A 21,282-nucleotide genomic window follows, 5' to 3' on the forward strand; every position below is an offset into this window, starting at 1 on the left:
TTTTTAAAAATAGACTTGATATTCGAACTCTATTAACACAAATTAAAATTCTAACAACCTTTTCTTCAGCTACTTAAGAATCGTATTATAGTGATAATTTGGAATTTGCTCTAAATTCTATATATGTATAAAAGTAAGCTATGGGTAAATTTCACAACTTTGATCCAAGAATTTATTATGAGGGACACATTTTTTGCAGCCTACCTCACTACTTCCGAGGGAGAGCCTTTTTCCCAGGGAATTCTAGGAGCTCTCTGATGGTGAATCAAAGTAATCAAGTACACCTTAAGCAGTTAATGCACTCATATTGATCCAGAGACTATCCAAGATGACCATGTGTGAATGGATAAAGGCAGATTTAATGTAAGACATAGATACAGTAAGCTGGGTGTCTTTAAGCAAAGAAATATCATAAGTTATTTTTAGTTTGGGTTTTGTGGTTTTATTATTAATAATTTTACGTACATATAGAAGCTTGCTCTTAGCTGATTTATTTTTACCATGCCACATGAATTGACATCTCTCCTGTTTTAGGAATAGTCATAAATTGTGTTGTCAAATTAAAAATGCAAAATACACAAAATCCGGAAGGTTCCTCAAAGATACTCTCCACATGAGAAAACAACATACAAATAGCCTTGCTTCAGATTCTGACTGCAAAAAACAGGAAAGACTCCTGTAATTTGGATACAAACGTTTAATAATTGTTGCTTATCTACACATTTCCAGTTAAGAGGACAATCAGAAATATTCTAGGTAAAATCTGCCATAAAGTCAGATCAATAAATACTTTTAAACTTACAGAGTTATTGACTGACACCCAAACAAGCTGAGCACCGATGTTAATTTGTTGGAATCTGCAACCCGCAGTCTTTCCAATAATCCATGTTGCTTTTCAGTGGGAGAAGAACAGGAGGAGAAAATAAAGCCAACACAGAGAGAATGATGCCAAAAAGTTTATTAGATTATTACTATATTTTCTTGCCTCTGGGGTAACATGAGTTCCTCTGTATGAACTTTGTATAAATTTCTGTGTCAGTATACACATCAATTCTGAGACAGATGCCAATTTCAAAAATATTAAAGTATGAAAAACTATAACCTAGGAAGGAAGAAATAGGGCGGTTGGAGTAATATTCTTCTGTTTACCTGGTGGGGCTTCCCTGCCACTGGATATTACCTGCCACCTTTGTAAAGCATCTTTGGCTGATTAAGGTTTGTTCCCTTCCCCCGTCATCACACCTCTCGGGCTGCTGTTTGCCGGGAATAACCTGGGAGGTGCATGAGGGTGGACTTTTATCTCATCCGCTGCAGAAAACATCACCAGAAGCAGCCCAGATGAAACAGAGCCTGCACGGGTACAGGCTCCGTGTTGCCAGTTCAAAAGAGCACGTGACTGAATTTTTCTAAAAGGGTCAAGATAAGGCTTCAATAAAAGAATGTGCGATAGCATTCTGAAGATGAAAGCCTATCTTAAAAGCATCATATACTACAATTATATTTAGGGATTATTCTTTCTCTCTTTGTACTTTATTGACTATGTCACTGTCATTACAAAAAGGCTACTGAAAACATCAGTGACATAATTTTCAGTGGCATAGAATATCTCTATTTCACTTTACCACTTCATGATTTCAATAGAAGTCAGATAATCCTCTCTACAGATGTAAACCGCATTATAAAGGCTAAGGCAGCTACATCCAGGAGTCTCAAAGAACTCTCACAAACAGTAGAGATGGTAACAGAACAGAGACGTTTCTGTTGAAAATATAGTGCAAAGGATTTTTCCCCTCAAAGTTCCAGAATGTATGGTTTTATGCCCTCTCCGGGATATACATTCAGATTGTTTGATTAAACTACTGGACATGCCTTTTCCCCAAGCATGAGAAATACTGTTCCCAAGAGAACACAGCAAGAGTTTTAGGATAAATCCTTTTACTCATTGCTTCATACTGTTAAATAAATCACAGCATTTTCTTCTCAGGTGGAAACCTCCATAAATTTTCTTCGAAGTCGTCCTGTTTATACACCCATCATTTTGCTGTTTCCTGTTCTTATACAGGCTCACAGTGAATGATAAATTCTCAAAAAGGCGGCACTGCCTCTGGTGTGTGAGTGTGTTTTAGGCAACACCTAGTGGTCCATGAATAGTGGATAAAGATCAAAGAAAACACACTTAGGGACTATTCATATTTTCTTTAGCTGCGGTCCCCAATTCCCAGGCAGAGGACCAGTGGTCTGTTAGGAACCGGCCGCACAGCAGGAGGTGAGTGACAGGTGAGCAAACAAAGCGTCATCTGCATTTACAGCCGCTCCCTGTCACTGGCATCACCGCCTGAGCTCCGCCTCCCGCCAGATCAGCAGCTGCATTAGATTCTCATAGGAGCAGGAACCCTACTGTAAACTGCGCATCTGAGGGATCTAGGTTCCCTGGCTCCTTAGGAGAATTTGTCCCAAACTATCCCCACACCCCCATGCATGGAAAAATTGTCTTCCATGAAATCGGTCCCTGGTGCCAAAAAGGTTGGGGACTGCTCATAAGCGCATTCTATTTTTGTAACAGGAAATACCGTAATCTCACTCTCTCACATATTTTATCTGAGATTTTTAAAAACAGTATATACAAATTGAGGGTCATCGTTTTAAAACTTTGAAGGCATGTTTAAAAATAAAATGTGATGGCACAATTTGCCAGGTGCCATAAATAGAACCAAAAGAGGAGGGATTGTCCTACCCTTTGAATAGTCTGTGGGAAATAAGGTTTAAAATTTTTGCTAACCCCATTTTTACTTTTTTGAGCTATGTTTTGGGGGTTTAGGAACCTCCCAGCCCCAATATTTCAGAACCATGTCAAGAAATCAAAGCATACATCTCTAAAAAAAAAAAAAAAAAAAAAAAAATCTTTTAAGGTCTAGAGACAAAAGACATGCTCAAATCTTTTTCCTTAAGGATTACTCATCACAGAAGCTTATTGTAAATGAGCAATTCAAAGTTTCTTGAAATATATATTTTAGAGATATTTCAGACTCAAATGTGGGCATTAAACTTACTATTTAGACAAATTTAAAGCAAATAAATGCTGTACTATTTCATGTTCCTACAAGTACAGGGTAACGAATGGTGTATGCTGTAACATTTATGACTTCCTGCTAACACAAAATTTCATTTTTTAAAAATTTATTGGTGTTATATAACTGGGAGCTAACTCTATTTCTTTCCTGCCTGTCAACTCTCTATTTATCTTATTGTCTTTAATTTATGATGCCAGAAAAAATATTACCCAACTTCAACAAGAATTCCTTCAATAGTGTAACACAATGGCTTCCCTACATACAATGACATTTTTGAGCCTAATTAAATAATGAAAAGGAGTTAAAACAAGTCCAAATATTAGTTGATGGGTGAATTTGTTGATGTACTTCAGTGATGCATGACAACAAGGTCTGACAGAGCTTCAAACCGTGCTACAATAAATCAACTTGATGATCTTGGATTTCTAAAACAGGAAATATCCTAGCTCGTCGGCAGCAGGCATTTCCTGAGAAAATAAAGCCAAACTGAAACAGTGGGCAGACAGAACAGAGGCAACCAAGGAGAGAAACTGCTTGAAGTAGAAAGAAGTATTTAAAAAAAAAAAAAAAAAAAAAGGAAAAGGAGGGGCCGTGGGCTGGATTTCAGACCAAAAAAAAAAAAAGTTTTGTTGAGGGTTCAGATGGGTTTTTGGGACCATTGCAAGAAGTGAGAGAGTGTTAAGAGATATTGCAATATATTACGAACTGAAACATATTGTAACGTACTTCAAAGACTTCATTGGATTGAAAAAAATATTTACGGTCACTGGGCCATGTCCTTTAAAGCAGCTTATGCTATGAGTAGACTACGTGTGGCTTGGCTTTTATACAGGTCACATATGTGACTCCTGTTTCCTGCATGTCCTTGATTTTAGAATGTTCCTTCAGGACCAACATACGATGAATGCTCTTAATCCTGACAATCACGGTTTATCTGAAATAATAGTTTTTAAAGCTGTCAAAACTTTAGATTTTTATTGGAGTGTGGCATTAAATTTTCCCATATTTGTATTTTTAATTATAAAACTGTTTCAAGCTCATTCAAAAAAAAAAAAAAAAGGAATGCTTGAACTGTTAAAAGGAAAAAGTAGAATTTCTATCCATCTATTCCCATTCTCAATTTTCACATGTCATCATTGACAGCTTTGTTGTGTATTTCTGATCTTCGCATAGACGTGGACATGAATTTTTCAGTACCACATTTTAGCTCCTTACAACTCAAACCTGACCCCACAATTACACTAACAGGCACCATTCTTTTCACTAGGCGGGCTCCTGAGCTCCATTAAGGAACACACAATGCACAATTGCACTTTGGTAACCTCCACCTTTACTTGGGAAATTCCCATTTTCTATCAAAACATGTGAAATGTTTTCTTACCTTCATGTCTGCGTTTGTACTCGTCGAGATACTCTAAAGCATGCTGTTCTAACAAACAATTCCATAACCAAGATGGTTTCTGACTTTCGCCTCTTGGGCAATGCGGGTCAACGAGGCCTCAGCTCACCACAGTCACCCAAGCACCCCAGTACGTGCTTCTAGGACCCCAGCGCAGTGGGAAGGCACGTGAGGACCTCGACGGGGACACTGGAAACTTCTACCTGGAAGTGGGACCCATCACGTCTGCTCATTTCACATCGGCCAAAGCAAGTTACACGACCATGACTCACTTCAAGGGAGGGGAGAAGAATCATTCTCTTATGTGCCTGGAGAGCAGAGAGGTGAAAATACTTGGCGATCACAATTCACGACTATCTCAGGATGTTAACACATATCATTTCTTTTCTGGGGTCACTTCTCAAATATCAATCACTGAGAGAGCAATATTTGACATTAGTGCCCCCTATCTTTACCATTAAGTATGCCTCCCTATTCTGTCTATGGTACAGTAGCAACATTTACAGCAATGAGCACAGTGATGATAAGGTCATTATGAAAAAAATACGGACATTTAGTTCTAATCCTACCTGCTTTTCAGACAATTGCCCTTATACTTTATTTCGTGGGGTTCCTTCCTTTCTCTGTTTCCTTATTCCTTTGTTGGTTTAAAAGGGTAAGAGTTTTGACTAGCACGGTACTCTCACTATGCCGCCTAAGCCTGGCTATGTGGTTCTTACAGACCTTAGAAACAACAAGTATTTACTGATTAATGGTTAAATGCTTCATGTGTTTATTTTTAGACCAGGTTTTCATTTTTTCCAGAGAGCAAAATCATCTGTGAAACAGTCACACTCAACTTGGCTGAAAACAAAGGCTATGACTACAGGGCCTGGAAGAATGCTTATTCAATATTCCCCAGACTAACATATTTCTCAGCAGAGACAAGAGCATATACTGCAGCCACAGAAAATCTGGGGAGCTGGAGTGCTTGAGAATACCATTTATACTACATCAAACTTGAGCCCGCTCAGGCCATGTAAATCTTTCCCATATGGGATGACTACTTGTTGCCCAGCTTCCAGTTCTAACAGAGACGCTGTAAATATCCCAAATACTCCTTTTTAGCTCCTACCAAGAGTGTGCAGCTGTCCCGATGCTTGTGGTTGAAAGAATGGTTCTTTAATAAATTAGGAGAGAGATTTCACTCTGGGAAGAGCAAAACGATACAATCTTGTATCTTGGGCATAAATTGAAAACATTTTCACATCTCAGGATGGGTCTAAATTTCAATAAAAAAATAAATTGCCCTTAAAATGGTAGATACAATTAAAGACAGCCAAAACACAACCAATCTTGAATTCTGAATTGTATCCTAAAATTTTCAATGTGTTGGCCAGGGATATAGTTATGGGGGCCATTTTCATAGCTTCAAATCAAGATATATGGCATGAAAGAGAATGATTCGTGCTGCTACATGAGGAGCAGGAGACAGTCTGAGAGATGCAGTGTGGCCAGCAAATTGTCCAATTTCCCAAAGCGTTTAGATGACTGAAAGCAGCGCTTCTCAAAGTGTGGTGCACGGACCATCTGCGTCATCATCACCTGGAGTTTTTGTGAAAATGTATATTCTGGGGCCTCATGCCAGATTAACTGCATCGGACACTTTGGGTATAGGGCCCAGAAATCTGCATTTGAAGTTCTTCAGGTGATTTTTTGCATCTAATAAAAAAAAAATCTAATATGCACAGATTTATTGAGAGAGGAAAAGAGAAAAGCGTATTTGAAATCAAGGCATTGGAAGACAGGCCAGAAACTCAGGCAATGAAAATATAATATTCTAACTGAGATCTTCAAACAAAGAGATATAAGAATCCAGTAGCCTCAGAAGAGCTGATACCACACGAACGGGTGAATAGGACGTCTCAAGGGGATTCTGACGCATCCTTAACACAGCCTCTCAGGGAGGGACAATCGGAATCTCCAGCAACCGTATCTCCAGGGAAAGCCCTGAATGGCTGGCATTAGCTTCCCCATTTCCCTAAGAACTTCCGGTCGCCTAGCATGAATGTCAAAAGTCCAGAGCAGGCATAGCCCTGCAGAATACCTGGCTTTCTCCGATTCCCAATACCGATTGGCTTTTCTCTACGACTTTTGGGCTCTCACTGCTAACTTAGCTTTGCTGCACACTCTGTAGCATCAGATTTTTAGTTCTCCTATTGTAAGTTGAGTTTTTGCTCTTTTGGTGTCTTAGTGCCTACCTAATATCTAATACCCGTTTGCTCAATGAGCCTGTATCTTGGTTGCCATTTCAGTCTTCAAGAGTCTTATCCCTGAACTCCAGCCAATCTGCTGACTGATTTTCCTGAAAAATAAAAGAAAAAGGAAAGGGGCCTGTTTAGCATTATCTATTCTTTGATTCTCTGCAGAGTTTCCAAGCCATCTCTGGGCATGTACCTCGATGTGTTCACCAACCCAGAAGTTCTTCAAACCCCATCTTTTTAGGGATTTTATGGATGTTCAATTACATCGGCATGATTGATTAGTCTATCTACCATTGGCAATTGACTCAACCTTCAGCCTCTCTCCCCTCCCTAGAGGGTGAGGGTCAGGGCTGAAAGTTCCAACCCTCTAATCAAGCCTTGGTCTTTCTGGAGACCAGACCCTACGCCGAAGGTATCTGGGGACCCCGGCTACCAGTCATCTCATTAGCAATTATCATCATCTCATTAGCAATGATAAACAATTATCATTCCAGAGATTGCAAGAGTTTTAGGAGCTGTGTCCCAGGAACAGAGGACAAAGACCAAATATATATTTCTTATTATGCCACACCCTCAGGAAACCAGAAGTGATTTTTTTTCTCCCTTCTGTCTTGATCTCTATGGAGCCCACAGCTTGGAGCAGATGTTATTTTGGGGGCAGCTTAGCTATGCTTAAGAACTTGCTTAAAGACCACTCATTACCGGGACAGGCTCACTTTATAAGGCACTTTCAGCCAAGCAACAATCCTCTTACCAGCAATTTGCCAAAATTTCAGCATTTGCTTTTTACCACTTAAGATAACATTGGTAAGGAGTCAAAAGATAATAAATGCTTGTGATCCCTTAGAGATCAGAATTTAGATGAAATGGAAACTGAAATCTGAAGCTCTATTAAGCTGTAAGATTACTTTTTTCATTTCCTAATCCTTTCACCTCTATACTCAAGACCTAACCAGGTCAAATCTTACACTTTGTCTTTCCACCCTTGAAATCCTCCAACCTCAAAGAAGAACAGTACATTTTAGACTTCTGATAAGATTGTAAACCGTTATTTCCACAGCAGAGTTTTCTATAGCAAAATACACAGCTAAAAATAATTGCTTTAAATTAAAAATATGATTTTATGCAGAAGGAATGGATGTTGGTCTAGAAAATCAGGTGCATAAGATATGAGTACCTTATTTTTTTATACTGCCAGGTGGCTGAAACTTAATCTTGGTTAATCTGGGGCCCCCACTTTGCTCGGCATCATCTGATGTCAGGGACATGCAGGGTTCCACGTCCTGGCTGGGGGACAGCGGGAATCTGGCGCATGTTCATCATTCTCTGCAAACGTGGGCATCTCTGAGATGCTGGTTTCCTCGCCCCTGTCTGTTCCTGGATTAAGTCCACAGACCCCGTGGTAGCTGTGGGTTTCTCTCTCCACGTCTGGCTCCACCTGCTCCTCCTTGGTTACACTCAGGGCATGGGGATAACCTGGGAGGCTGTTTTGGACATGTTTGCTTAGAAACCCATTTCTAATGACCTGGCATTATGCAGAACACTAAAAAAAAAATGATTCTAGTTTTACAGCCTCCACGCGCTCTACACAGGAAATGATTCACACGTTCCTCTGCTCTGAGATTTGCCCAATCTGACCTGGGTTTGCAGTTCTGTCCCCCACGTACCCAGCTCATGGGTGGGGGGTGACGTGGCAGAACACAGAGCCCCCCACTCAGAATCCCACCATCCCTCAAGCAGCTGAGGTCTCTTCTCCTCCCGTTCGGGTTTCCCCTTTGGCTCCACTACCTTGATAATCATTATCTGCTTTGAGGGATGGGATAAAGAGATCTGTTTTATTTTGTTGTTAATTGTTGCTGCTACAGTTTAAATTTTGAATTCTGAGGACGTACTGGGTCAGCTTTTTGAAACTCAAAAGCCGTTGCAAATGAAAATATCCAAAATGCTTTTTCTGAATTATCCCTTTCCTTAGGCCGTATCTGTCATAAACTAAATGGGATTTGGGCAAAGCCAAATGCAAGGAGGTAGCTCATGAGTTCACATCTCCAAGTATTTCTCAAGTGTCAGCATTAAGTTCAAGTCTCCGTCATGTGAAGGGACTGCTGAGATGCCAACAAATGGTGAAGAATCTAAGATAGACAAAGTTTAATGAGTCACCTGAAGGGTCATCTGCTTTATTATGAAATCTGAGCAAGTAAGAAATAAAACATAAGGGAGAAAAACCCTGAAATATTTTATCCAAAGGGAACAGAAGGAAGCTCATGGCCTCCCGCCTGTGCCTCTTTACTTTCCAGGGGACTGGCCAGGTGTCTACTGGGATAAGCCGGCCCATCCTTCAACGCATCCTCGTGTGAAAATGCCTCAGACAGGACACGTGCTCCTTTGTAACGAGGAGACTAGAGTGATACTAGACCCCCAAATTTGGGATTCACGTGTTAAGCGCTGTGCTAAGCCCTGGTCATACAAAGATATAACACAACGCCCCTACTCTCTATAAGAGCTTGCAGTCGAACTGAGCAAGAGAAATGGACCAGTCAGTAAGAGGTTAAAAAGCAAAGCACAGTAAGAGGTTAAAAAACAAAGCGCAGAAAGTCACAGCAGGATGCTGGGGGAGCTGAAGAGGAGGGATGGAGTCAGGGAGACCCTCTCAGAAGAGGCAGTGGTGGTCCCCAACCATTTCTCCCACTATCTGTGTGTGTGTGTGTGTGTGTGTGTGTGTGTTCATAAGGGATACACAATTTCATATCAGGAAACTGCTATAACATAACATCAGAAATTTTTGAAAGGTACAAGTGTATTTCTGATGCAAAGATTTACTTGACTTTAAAGCACGCTGTGGAGCATTGGGCGCTGCACTTTGGGGATGATTCATATGTATTTCATTATTCTATTTTTTATGTATGCCACTAATTCCCATTTCAAGAGCTGAAGAAGTTCAGAGTCTAGAAAGCCTTGGCTGCCCCCATCAAAAACTGGATGGATCTCTACAATACAGACTGGATTCCAAAAATTCATGCTGACACCGCCAGACGGAGGCAGAAGGAAAGAGAAGACTCCGGTCTACTCCTGCCATGAGTTTGAGGCTGTGCAATGCAATTAATATTGCAAGAGGCTGCCGGTACGACTGCAAGGTTCTCACGGAGAAAACACATCTAGAGTTGTTGTATGATTGCTGATAAGCCACTTACCTTAGTTGGGACTGTTTGGGTCATTTGAAATATGTGGGGTCTTAATTACAAGATCTTTAACATCCCGTGCAATTTCCCTATTGTATGATTTACGCAACTTCCCATTTATACTTATGCAATTAATGAGTTGATGAAGGAAATGAAATAAGCCACAGAACGCTTTGATGTTAAGAAGGAGCCCGAGTTCTCTGACAGAAGTAACTGTAGCAGTCTCTGGAACAAAGCACTAGAAGAGACAACTAACAATAACCTTCAAAAAACCCATATTGGGTGTAAGGAAAAGTGGTCAGTTTATCTACCCAAAGAGACAGGCATGTGTCACTATGGAAAAATTAATCTGTGACCCTAGGATAAAATCATGGTGAAATGATATTCTTAGCACACGACTGAAGACTCAGTCATGACTTTGACGTATGTCCCCTTACATCTGACTATGGCACTCATGGCTTCTGAAATTCAGAAGAAGTGAAATAGTTTGCAAATGAGACAGCCTGGTGTCAAAAACCTTAGGATAGGTTTCTGGTTACTCCACTTGCTTGTTCTGTGACTCTAAGATTGAGTCATAACAAATAAATAAACTATTAATACATACATTGGATAAAGCATTTATTTGCATTATGTAGTCCGTAATTGTTAAAAAGAAGAAACACTCAGTTTTACTTTTCTTGCTCCTTTTTCTTAAAAATAAAACAACATAGGAGATTCATTTGTTTCTATGCAAAATATAATACTCACTTCCCTTTCTCGTCACCACCTGCAATCCGGCCGAGGTCATTGGTGTTATCTGAACTTAAATTTAGTGTAGACTTCTTCAGAGAACAAATTGAACTCAAAGAATAAAGCAAACTCTTTAGGATTAATCAGATTCCATTTTTCAAAAATGTCTGGTATAAATCTAATGAAGTGTCTTCCAAGTGCTGAATGAACCAATGCACAGGAAGCGCACAGAGCACTGTGGCCGGCACGGAGACGGTTTGGATACAGGCTAACCACCATCGATACCATATTTCATGTGAGAAAACTGAGGCTTAGAAGGACTAAGTAACTCACAGAGGAAGACACATGCAAATGCACCAAAGTTGGCCTCAAATTCTGAAATTCAACTCCACAGCCCTTGCTCTTGTCCGTGTATTAATACTAAGGACTCACTGAAAAATCTGGGGTATAAATGTATCTATATATCTCTGTCTCTATGCATCTGTATCTAGACAGACAGGTAATCGTCTTTAAATTGCTGGATGTGTAGGGGAGGAATTGGGGTGGGAAAGGAAGGGAGAGCAGACAGTGGACACAGAAGGCTAAGAAGAGATAATTAAATTCTGAGCAAGATGCTGGCCATAGAGATAAAGAGAAAAAAGAATGCCATGAATATAGTTTCCAAAATTCTACAATCATCGGCACCTGGTGGTATAAATTATTATAATTCACACGAGGGTTAGAAGCACCCTTGCTGACCAGAGATCTAGATTGGGATTTAGGTTGAAGCCACGGGACTGGATGATATTTACAGAAGAGAAGCCAAGGAATAAAACAAAACAAACACAGACACTCAAATCAAGAAGGTGGAAGGAAGACAGAAGTCTCTAAAGAGCGGGAAGAACAACAACAAAAAAAAGCCCCAGAGAGGGGAAGAGCTAAAGGCTAGTACAAGATCCCAAACGTCAAAAAACAGACCTATTTCAAGAAGAACGTGATGTTAGGCAGTACAAATGGCAGAAAGAGCAGAAGGTGGAGACAGGGACAAAAGTCGGTTTGGACTTAGCTGTTAATTCAGCCATCGTGAGCAACGTCTGAGATGTCATTTCACTACCATGGTAGAAACAAATTCCAAACTGCAGAGGGGTACGGAGTTAGACAGCAGCAAGGAAGCGGAGGCAGCAAATAGGTATTTTTCTTGGCACCAGGAAGAGCGAATGTGGTAGAAAGCTGAGTGTTTGTTTGTTTAGGGTAGCAGGGGCCTGAACATCAGCTGTGCACTCAGGAAAAGCAAAGGTGCAAGTAAAAGGACATAATTTATGAAGCAAGTCCCGGTTCCATCTTCATAAATATTTTGATTAAAAGTTCCATAAACACCAGTGGCCCAGGAAATGCTTTAGCAAGTACTCATTAACAAAATGACAGCTATTTTAAAATGTTCCCATGGCTATTATATGTTTATCACTCCTTGAGCATTAAAGAGTTCTGGCATGGGCTTGTGACTTCCTTCTTGAGTATGAGAACCCTTCCATTCCCTGGGGATTTTCAGAGAATAGGGTACATGGCTGAGCTCTTACTCAGACAGAAGGAAATTACGCTTCTACTTCCTGTCCCTGAATGAATCCATTACCTAGTCATTACCTTTTCTGGATGAATTTAGAAATTAGACTGAAAGTTTGGTAGCCAAAGTTCTAGATGAGTGATATTTCTTGACTTAGTTATGTACTCTGCAAAAAAAAGACCAAGATTTGCTAATTTCGAAGTCACTGCAGTTCTGAAATAATCAAATGAGCAAAAATCACATGTATAATCACATGCTTAGCCTAATTTCATTCACAAAAGAAACAATGTAGGTTCCCAACAATGGAAGACATGTTCTATTATATACAGTAGGGCCATAGAATGTAATAAAGCACAACTGTAAACTGCTTTATTTCAGTGTTCTAAATGGTATATAAAAAGTTCTCACAATGCTTACAGCAAAATAAAACAAAAAAAAAAGGGTAAAGGAAAAAAGTTTATAACCTTCCTGTTCTTCAACTCTACTTTTTGAATTATTATTATTGACTGTAGTTATGTAGTTTCTTCATAGCAATTTACAGTTCCAAATTATTTGTTTGCTAACAACAATTTCATAATTCATCAAATGGCTTTTCTTAATGAAGTGTTCATGTTTTAGCATGACCCAGCAGTAAACTGGGTAACAAATATTCCAAGAATAAAATGGGAAATAAAACATAGCAGGTTTGTCATCATTTTATTTGTTAATGCCCTTTTAACTTAAGGTTAGGAAGTAATATTCATTCAACAATTATCACAAAACTAAAGTGTACAAAGAGAATTTTGTTCTTTGACCATGTCACCTCTTAAATTGTTCAGAAGCACCAATTTAGTACATTAAACAAAAGTCAACATATAAGAACATAAGTGAGTGAGTTTGAGTATCTTTTCTGAGATGTTATAACTGAAAATGAACTAAATGTGCATTTTTATAAGAACAAAGCAATGATCTCTTTTTCTCTTCAACAACTTCAGAAATCTCAATAGCTTCTCTCCCCTGCCCACAACCTATAGTATTGAAATTGGCAGCTCCTTGGAAAACAGCAATCTTGCTCACAGAAATCTAGTTTACGAGGGGCTGAATTCTGAGGCTTTTGGAGAATTCTTACAAGGTTGTGCTAAGATGGGCCTTATAAGGTGGTATCAGTGAACACCAACCTGTATTAATTTATTTCAGTGATTTCTTCCTCTTCCAGTTTAAAAAAAATATTTTTCTAAATTGAAGTCTTCCTAACTGTGTATTCAAAATGACATTGACTTTTCACGAATTTTAAGTTTAGTTCTCATGGTAAAATGCACATCTGTTAATATGTCAAATTTCCTATTCAGGTATGAACACGAAAATTAAATTTTGATGAAAATGAAAGAGTCAGTCAAGTGAAGAATAGCTTTATTTGCAGTGATGTAAAATAGCATATTTTCAATTTTAAAAAGCTGTGTTTCAGCTGGAATAACATTATTTTCAAATGTCATGCCATTTAATTGAAAGGTGTAGGGAGCAAAAATAAGCAAAATTTCTGGACAATTTTTAGACAAAGTTTCCAAATATACGCATAGCCCAAATTCATTGCTCCAGACAAAAGGCAGTCCCGAATTCATTGTTTCAAACAGAAAAGTTTGTCGTATACACCACAAGATGCTTTAACATTCAGGAAAAGTTTCCACAGTGACTGTGTAAAACTTGTATTTAAAAAAAAAAAAAAACAAACTTAAACATAAAAGGGCCTCTAACATAAAAGTCTTCACAATGTAATTCTGAATAAAGTTGTATGGTTAAGTAATCAGCAAGAGACTCTAATTAAAGTTAGAATTTAGAATTGACCTCGACTCAATTTACAGCTTAATGTATCTATCTAATATATCCAGTTTAATTAATAAAACTGGATTAATTACAACAGTAGAATTAATAAAAGTATATACCATCATCATCAAGATCATTGACAAATCAGTGATTCTTTTGACTCTGAAATGCACAACATAAAAGTACTAGAAGATAAGAAAATACATATATTATCATATATGATGCTATTAATTTCAATGTACAATGGCTTATAAAATTGCTGTATCGTATTTTTCAGCTTAAAAGAATGTTCAAGTAAGTTGGAATGCAGTTCAAGACATCAAAAAATCATTGAGAAAATTAGGCTTGCCTTACTCATTTTTTTCCTAAAGCATAATCGCTGCATAAAACAATTGCATAAACTAGAAGATGAATGTTTTTTTTTCCCTTTCCTCTAACTCCTTCCTACAAATCATGATTATCCTATTTCCCAGCTATGCGTGCATGTGAACAGCATGTGTGTGAATGGGACTAAAATAAAATACTTAATACTTGATTAATATTAGATCTGCCCCTTGGGATTTGGTTAGTCACTGATGCCTTGACACATAGCTCCGGTAACTTTATAAAAAGAAGAACAAACAGCACTTTCTGTATAAGATGCAGTCACGTGTGACTTATTCCAGAACCACTTCCATGGCAACCTCTCTTACAGAACACAACCAAGAACTTGGACACAAACCAAAAGTCTCCTGAGCACCCAAAATAGATGTCACTGTGTCTATGCCCTTTGCCACATGCACTTTTTCTCACAAGAGAATCTCCTCGGCCCTCGGATAAAGTTATTATCTGTTATTCCATATATAATTGTTTTATAAACTTGTTTTTTCTTTCTGGTTTTCTTGTTTGCAGAACAAAATAAATAATAATTATAAAGGGGTGGTTGAGGGTGAAGGAAGCTATTAGAGGTATGCAAACTGCCCACACTGATAAGTAAAGATGTCACTCTTCTATGACATAGGGTAGACACAAGAGTGCAAATGTCACTCTTTTTAGGAATGTCACTCCTATAAGGTAGATAAGCTTAAACTAAGATAAACTTCATTTAAACAAAAAGCAGGCTTACCAAAATTTTTTTTTAAGTCAATGAGCATAAAGAGAAGGAAGGATTAAAACTAACAATTAGATACAGAAGCAAAGTGGAGGCAAAACCCCAATTCTAAAAAGTGTTTTCCTGGACCAGATCTACCAAGCTGCGGTGAGGTTCCTGAGCCTCAAGTGAATCAGTGAAAGTGCCTGGAGTGGCCCTGTGGGGTCCTCCTGTCTGATTGGCTCCTCACTGGTTCTATGCCTCAAGAGGAAGATGCCTTAACCTCCCTCTCCCCACTCAGTCCAGAACATTCCGTACATTCTGTAACGTGAAAGCATTTCTCTCTTTCTCCAACACAAACAGTAAAACGCAAAAACCATACATGACAAGATACAACACAGGAGCAAAGCTAAACTGAGCTGTAACATAAAACCATCCCCACTACCGTCTGGCTCCTGAAAACAAAACAAAACAAAACCAAAATCTTAAGTAGCTCCAAATTTCAACAGCAATAATAAATACAGCTTAAAAGATAGCATATTTTAAAGAGTATGTTTTCTCTCCAAATCGAGGTGAGGAGGGAGGGAAAAAAAAAAAAGGTCAAATGTCCACAGAATACTTGTCCCCGAAACAAATGAACGCTGGAGATTTCTATGAGTGCAAAACAGTACCTTATAAGTAACTGGTCTTGTCCACTCACAGCTGTTCCCAGAGCCGACTGGCGTTTAACTGTCTACTGCCTTCAGTTTAAAGTTAATTCTGCTGGCAAAAAAGTACAGAGCTTGTCTGGAAAACGCTGTTTGGACATAAACTATTCCTTTCAAAGCGGTAGTAGCTATATTTGAGTTTCCTTGTCGAGAGGGATATAAACCCTTCCTGTACCTAATTTTCTTTCTCCTCCTTCCTCTCAGACTTAGTCAGTATCCTCCTATCCCATATATTGAAGAAAGAGACAGAGAGGGGGGAGGAAAAAAACCCACAAGGAAATATACCTTAAATAATGTAGTATTTGAGCATTGAGAAAAAACAGTCAGAAAAAAAATCAAACACACACACACACTCAAAGAAGAAATACGAAACATAGAAAACTCATCAGGACCTTAAATATAATCTAGCCCGATGCCCTCATTTTATAGATACGGAAACTGAAACCTAGAGAAAATATGATTCGTATAAGGTCATTTACATGCCTAGTTAGTGTCATGGTTAACAGATAACCAGGTGTCACAACTCCTAGTTCAGTGCTCTTTCTACTACACTAGCATTCCTGAGAATAAATCGTTTAACTGTTTCCTCTATATCCTTGTATAAAACTCAAAAGACTTGGCAGGGAGCAGTAACATAATGAGGACGTGAGAAGTATCTCAGAGAAAATACTTCCCTTGGTTTGAAAATCCTTTAATATTTTAAGTTTCCCTATAATGCCCTACTTCTTCGTATACTTAGGAAATCATCTTTTCCTTTGCTGATTTCCCAGCATATGTTTATAATTCAGGAGGTGCCACTCTTCAGAGGTCCTTACAGAGGACTACTTCAGTAAGGGATGGCACAGTGACAGGTGTCAGAGTAAGTCTTCTACCCACTGTTGGTGACACAGTTACATGGCTCTTGGACTAGAAACACATTTACTATGACCACAAATCCCCACTTTCAATTTGTCAATTTTGTTTTGTTTCATTTTTTTTCCCACCACACACACAAACACATTTATTTTTTTACCATTATTGATTAGATACTCTGTTAAATAAAATAGAGAAGTAACATAATACTTTTTATTTGGTGTCGTTCATATATTTCCTACTTATACATGAAGAAACTGTTTCCTTCTAATGGAAGGGGTGACGTCCGTATAATAATTTTAAATTTTTTTCCTTTCTGAAATGTATTCCATTCATTAATTTGTTTACTTATTTAACAAATATTTACTGAACATTTATAAAACCTATCTCATTCTTTTCATATGGAATAGTGTAACCGACAAGCAATAGCTTCTTTAGAAAAGTGGGTAATTTTCAAATAAAATCAAAGGGTTTGGATGGGAAATAAGGCCAATTTTCTATGTGTATGTTCGTATCCATTCTCAGACCTGAAACAGGGGCCTTTAATTTATTTACATACTGTCCCCTGACCTGCCCCAATCTAACAACATCCTTGCTGGGTCAGATAAGCCAAAATATGAAGTGGCCCAGATTGAGACGACTTTGGTCACTACTAATCTTCCTGTTTGATCTGGCTGCTTAAATATTAACGCAAAATCTACTTTACACCCTGAAATTCAAACACACAATGAGCAAAAGTGCTCAGATCATTCAAAACCCATTTTCACACTGTTACCCATTCTTTAACTCAGAAACCTACTGTTTGGTTTTGACATTTCTCTTCTACTTTTAAGGCATCTATTCTAGCCCTGGTCTTTGGCAGAAAGCAATGCACTTAAGACCAAGTCATTAACAAAGTGTAATATTTAAAATGACGATTAGACTTATTTGGAACATATTTTCCAAAATGTTGAGAAATGAATGGGTACGATAGCAATTTTCCAACCCTGACAAATAAGCAACTGAGATTCAAAACATAAACGTTGAGAAAGAAGTTTTATAAAATGAAACTTTATGCTTTTTCACACAACAGCACGATCCCATTCCCCTCTCATTTTCAATTAATTATGTCTAATCGAGCTCTATGCAAAATGCCAAAGACATTAACATGTACATTTATAGATAACACACGAATGTCATTGGACACACTGATACATATTACTTGGTTGGGTTTGCTAAAAATATTCCACAGTTTCCTTTTACTTCTTAAGCTTTACTTGTGATGTTGACCATTGTACCTTCAGTCTGTTAGAAGGAGCAGGGAGGAAATATGAGTAAAACGCATGTGCATATTAGCAAGAGAAAAGTGCTGCAGTGGGAATCACAATGAGGCAGCAATTACCACCTTAAATAAATGACTAATTAAACAAAAGCTTGCGGAGATACACAGGCTGTGAGGAGACACAGCTTTACACGGAATGAGTCAAGACGATTCAGAGGAGGTGAGGAAGGAAGGAAAGGAGGTGTGCAGAGAAGTCACGTACAAGTCAGCTGTTTAGAGCAGTGCTTGGCTGAGCTACAGACAATAGATTACGGGTATTGAATTCAAGAACCAAAGTCTCTCAAAATAGGTTAAGCAAAGAGGGAACTAGCAATTTTCCCGAGCGGTGCAAGTCACAGGAAACAGGCCCTCAAATCCACTTTGTAATCCGTGGCAGGGTTTGCCTCCATGCCTCGGAAGGGAAGCATGTGCCGCCAATACGTGAACTCAACACGATCTAAAATAGCACAACACTTCACGACCATTTCTAAAAACTTTTGTCCCTCTATATTTAGGACCCTTGGATACGCTCCAGGTTGCCCTACTCTGGGAAGGCTCTGAATTTCGGAATCCTAGAGCAGTCTAGAGGGGAATGGTTCACCGTGTGTTGAAGGCTGAGCCCATGGTGTTGGATTTCACTGATGGGAGCAGCACTTCCAGCCGAGGTGAACGCCAGGGCAGGCTATATTAACACAGGCGAGGCAGTCGGAGTTCTCCAACTCTTGATCTCCTCCTCTCCGTTTTCAGGGTTACAGTAACACTAGAAGAAGCCTTTTACGAAAGAATCCCCGGAGCTCTGGGGCGACGGCAGTGAGAGGCAGTGACTGCATGGACAGCTACTAGGTTACAATGTCCTATGCTTGGGAGGAGACCGCATGCATGGACGTTTTTATCAGTTCCAAGGAACTGATGCACGTAACATCTCAAGCACCAACTCTCTTAGCCCAAATCAAGAATGTGCTTTGTTGTCCACCTCCTCTCCCAGTCCTTTCTCTTTGCAGCAGCCTGAGTCATCATGCCTCTGCTCCTACCCATGAGTTCTCATTTTTCCCATCATTCCCCTGCTTCATACCACCCAGTGGTGTCCCACCATTGCTCTCCTTCATTCCTTCAAATGGGTTTCCATTATTCTCTTGCTTCATATCATCCAATCATCCCCCGTCTCTCCCCTGCGTCATCCCCGCAGTGGGTTCCTGTTGCCCTCAGTATAGATCCACACGCCTAACCATGGCCTCCTAGTACCACACGATTTAGCTCCTGTCCATCTTTCCAGCTGAACTTCCCAACCTGCTATCTCATCTGCCTAGACTGTTATGTTCCCCCCTTGTATTTTCACAGAACTATCTCCTTCTCATCATTCAGGACTCATCTCAAACGCTACCTCCTCAGAAAAAAAAGATTTCCCGACCACTCTCGCTAACCATTCTCCCATCCACATATACTCTCTATCCCGTTTTCCTGTTTTAATTTTCCTTCATGGCACTTTCCACTATCTAAAGTTATCTCTCGTTGGTTTTTTACTTATTCATTCATTTGAATAGTTAGTTGAAATATATGCAGTATCCTTTCTCTAGGAAAAGTTGTATCACATCTTAAATAGATCAGAAGATATGAACAAGATTAGAAACGTAAGACTGAGGCTTTTAACACTACATTATTCTTAGTGTGCAGAACAGTATCTAGTATAAAACAGGCATTGGACAGATATTTCTTTAATGGATTAATTACACTTCCTGCATGAGCTACTACTTCTCAGTCAATAAACATCTGATCTGAGTCCATATGCATGAAGGCAAAGACTAATCCACTTCCGCAACTGACCTGACATTGCAAATCTCCCTACGGCTCAGCAGGTAGGAATCACAGGATATAAGCAAAGACCCAGCTGGGCTCTAGGTAGTTGTATCTGCATAAGATACCTCTAAATCCCTGAATCTGTTAACACAAAGGCCAGATAATATTTCTTGACTTGCCAGAATATCCTCTATGGATATAGGCTCCTAACTACAGATGTGATCACAGTCGCTAGAGGTCTTAAGAGCTTCCGGATGTCTTCTTCATTTCCTGAAACTCTAAAGTAGTTTCCCTTATTGAAACAGCAGATATCCCAGAGCTAATTCTGTCCTTTCCAGGTGGTTTTAAGAAGCTGCCCTCACCTGCCAACTCTTCAGGAATAAAAGCTAAATCTTTGCACTTGCAACATATGTTTTCTAAATGAAAAGGAGGGGGGGGACACCAAATAATTTTGGAGAGGTGAGCTGGCAGATAATTTAATCTCCTATCTCAGCTCTGCCCCACACTGATTCGGAGCTCTCCGCTCTCCAGTGAGCTGTAAATTAGATTTCCTCCCCTTTCTCATGTCCTGCTGCTTCCTAATTACCTGTTCCAGTGAGTCAGCCTCTCCGGGTCCTGGAGCTCAGACACATTGTGGGATAATGTGACTGGTTCAAAACACGCCAGGTCCAGCCACATCAGAGAGGCGGCTGTGTGTTGGCAAGACAGAGAAATGGTGATTTTTTTTTTTTTTTTTTTGTTAGGAAGAAAATGATTTTCCCCTGAGCACCACGGCATCCCTTCTCCCTAGACACCCAGGGAGAAGAAATTTCTTCCCGGAGCACTGGTGCCACTGAGAGGCAAACAACTTTATTTAAAGTCATTAAAACAAAAAGCACCCTTTTCTTATGGTACTGACTGCATATTAATCTAAGTACACAAAGAGCATTTATTTAGTCAATGCATCAGGCTACAAATATTTATTGATTGCCTCTTATGGACAAGGCTTTGTGCTAGGTGATGAAATTTGTGTCATTATTCTTATCTCATGGATGATAATATTTCTTTAACCAGAATACAAATCGCCCCGTGAAAAGAAGGCAAAAGTTCCTTCCTTCCTTAAATTTCCTGAAGCCCGTATTTTCGATCCTGTTTAATGTGCAAAATGCTTGGGTACAAAGAAGGAGATGAAATCCTTCCTCAGAAATCTTAACCTGTTTGGAGGTGAGAGATGTTTACAGACTATTGTAGAGATAAGCGCTGGGTTATAGGAGACCATCAAAGGAGCTTGGAGGCAAGATTGGAAGTAAGCAAAGAAGGTTTCCTTGAGGAGATGAAACCAAAATACAATTTGAATGCAGAAGGAGGATTAACATTCCAGATAGGAGATTGGGTCACTTCAAGTAGCTCTGTAGAGCTGGAATGAATGTAGGACGAAAGAGAAAGACCGACAGGTAAAGAATGCAGAAGAGAAGCCAGGCAGAGCCATGCTCAGGAGTTTGCTTTTTATCCTGAAGGCAATGGGTAGCCCCTGAAGGATTTTAAATAGGGGATATTTTGTTTTTAGTATGCCAAGTGGAGAACGAATTCAGGGGCAGGTGGCCTAAAGGACTACCTTACCTA

At 39.3% G+C, this 21,282-nt stretch overlaps 1 protein-coding gene across 2 annotated transcripts in view; it reads right to left on the minus strand.

Annotated features, from left to right (window-relative positions):
* Positions 1 to 21,282, minus strand: part of ARHGAP24 (Rho GTPase activating protein 24) — a 330,318-nt gene that overhangs the window by 128,295 nt on the left and 180,741 nt on the right. The window contains exon 1 of one of the 2 annotated variants that reach the window (XM_069485545.1): positions 15,699 to 15,891. The exons of the other annotated variant lie outside the window; for it this stretch is intronic. The gene's annotated coding sequence lies outside the window, so the exon portion shown is untranslated. Of the gene's footprint in view, positions 1 to 15,698; positions 15,892 to 21,282 lie in introns of those variants that run through there. 2 annotated transcript variants of the gene reach the window in all.

Source organism: Eulemur rufifrons, chromosome 13, assembly GCF_041146395.1.
Source record: "Eulemur rufifrons isolate Redbay chromosome 13, OSU_ERuf_1, whole genome shotgun sequence".
Classification (NCBI taxonomy): Eukaryota; Metazoa; Chordata; class Mammalia; order Primates; family Lemuridae; genus Eulemur; species Eulemur rufifrons.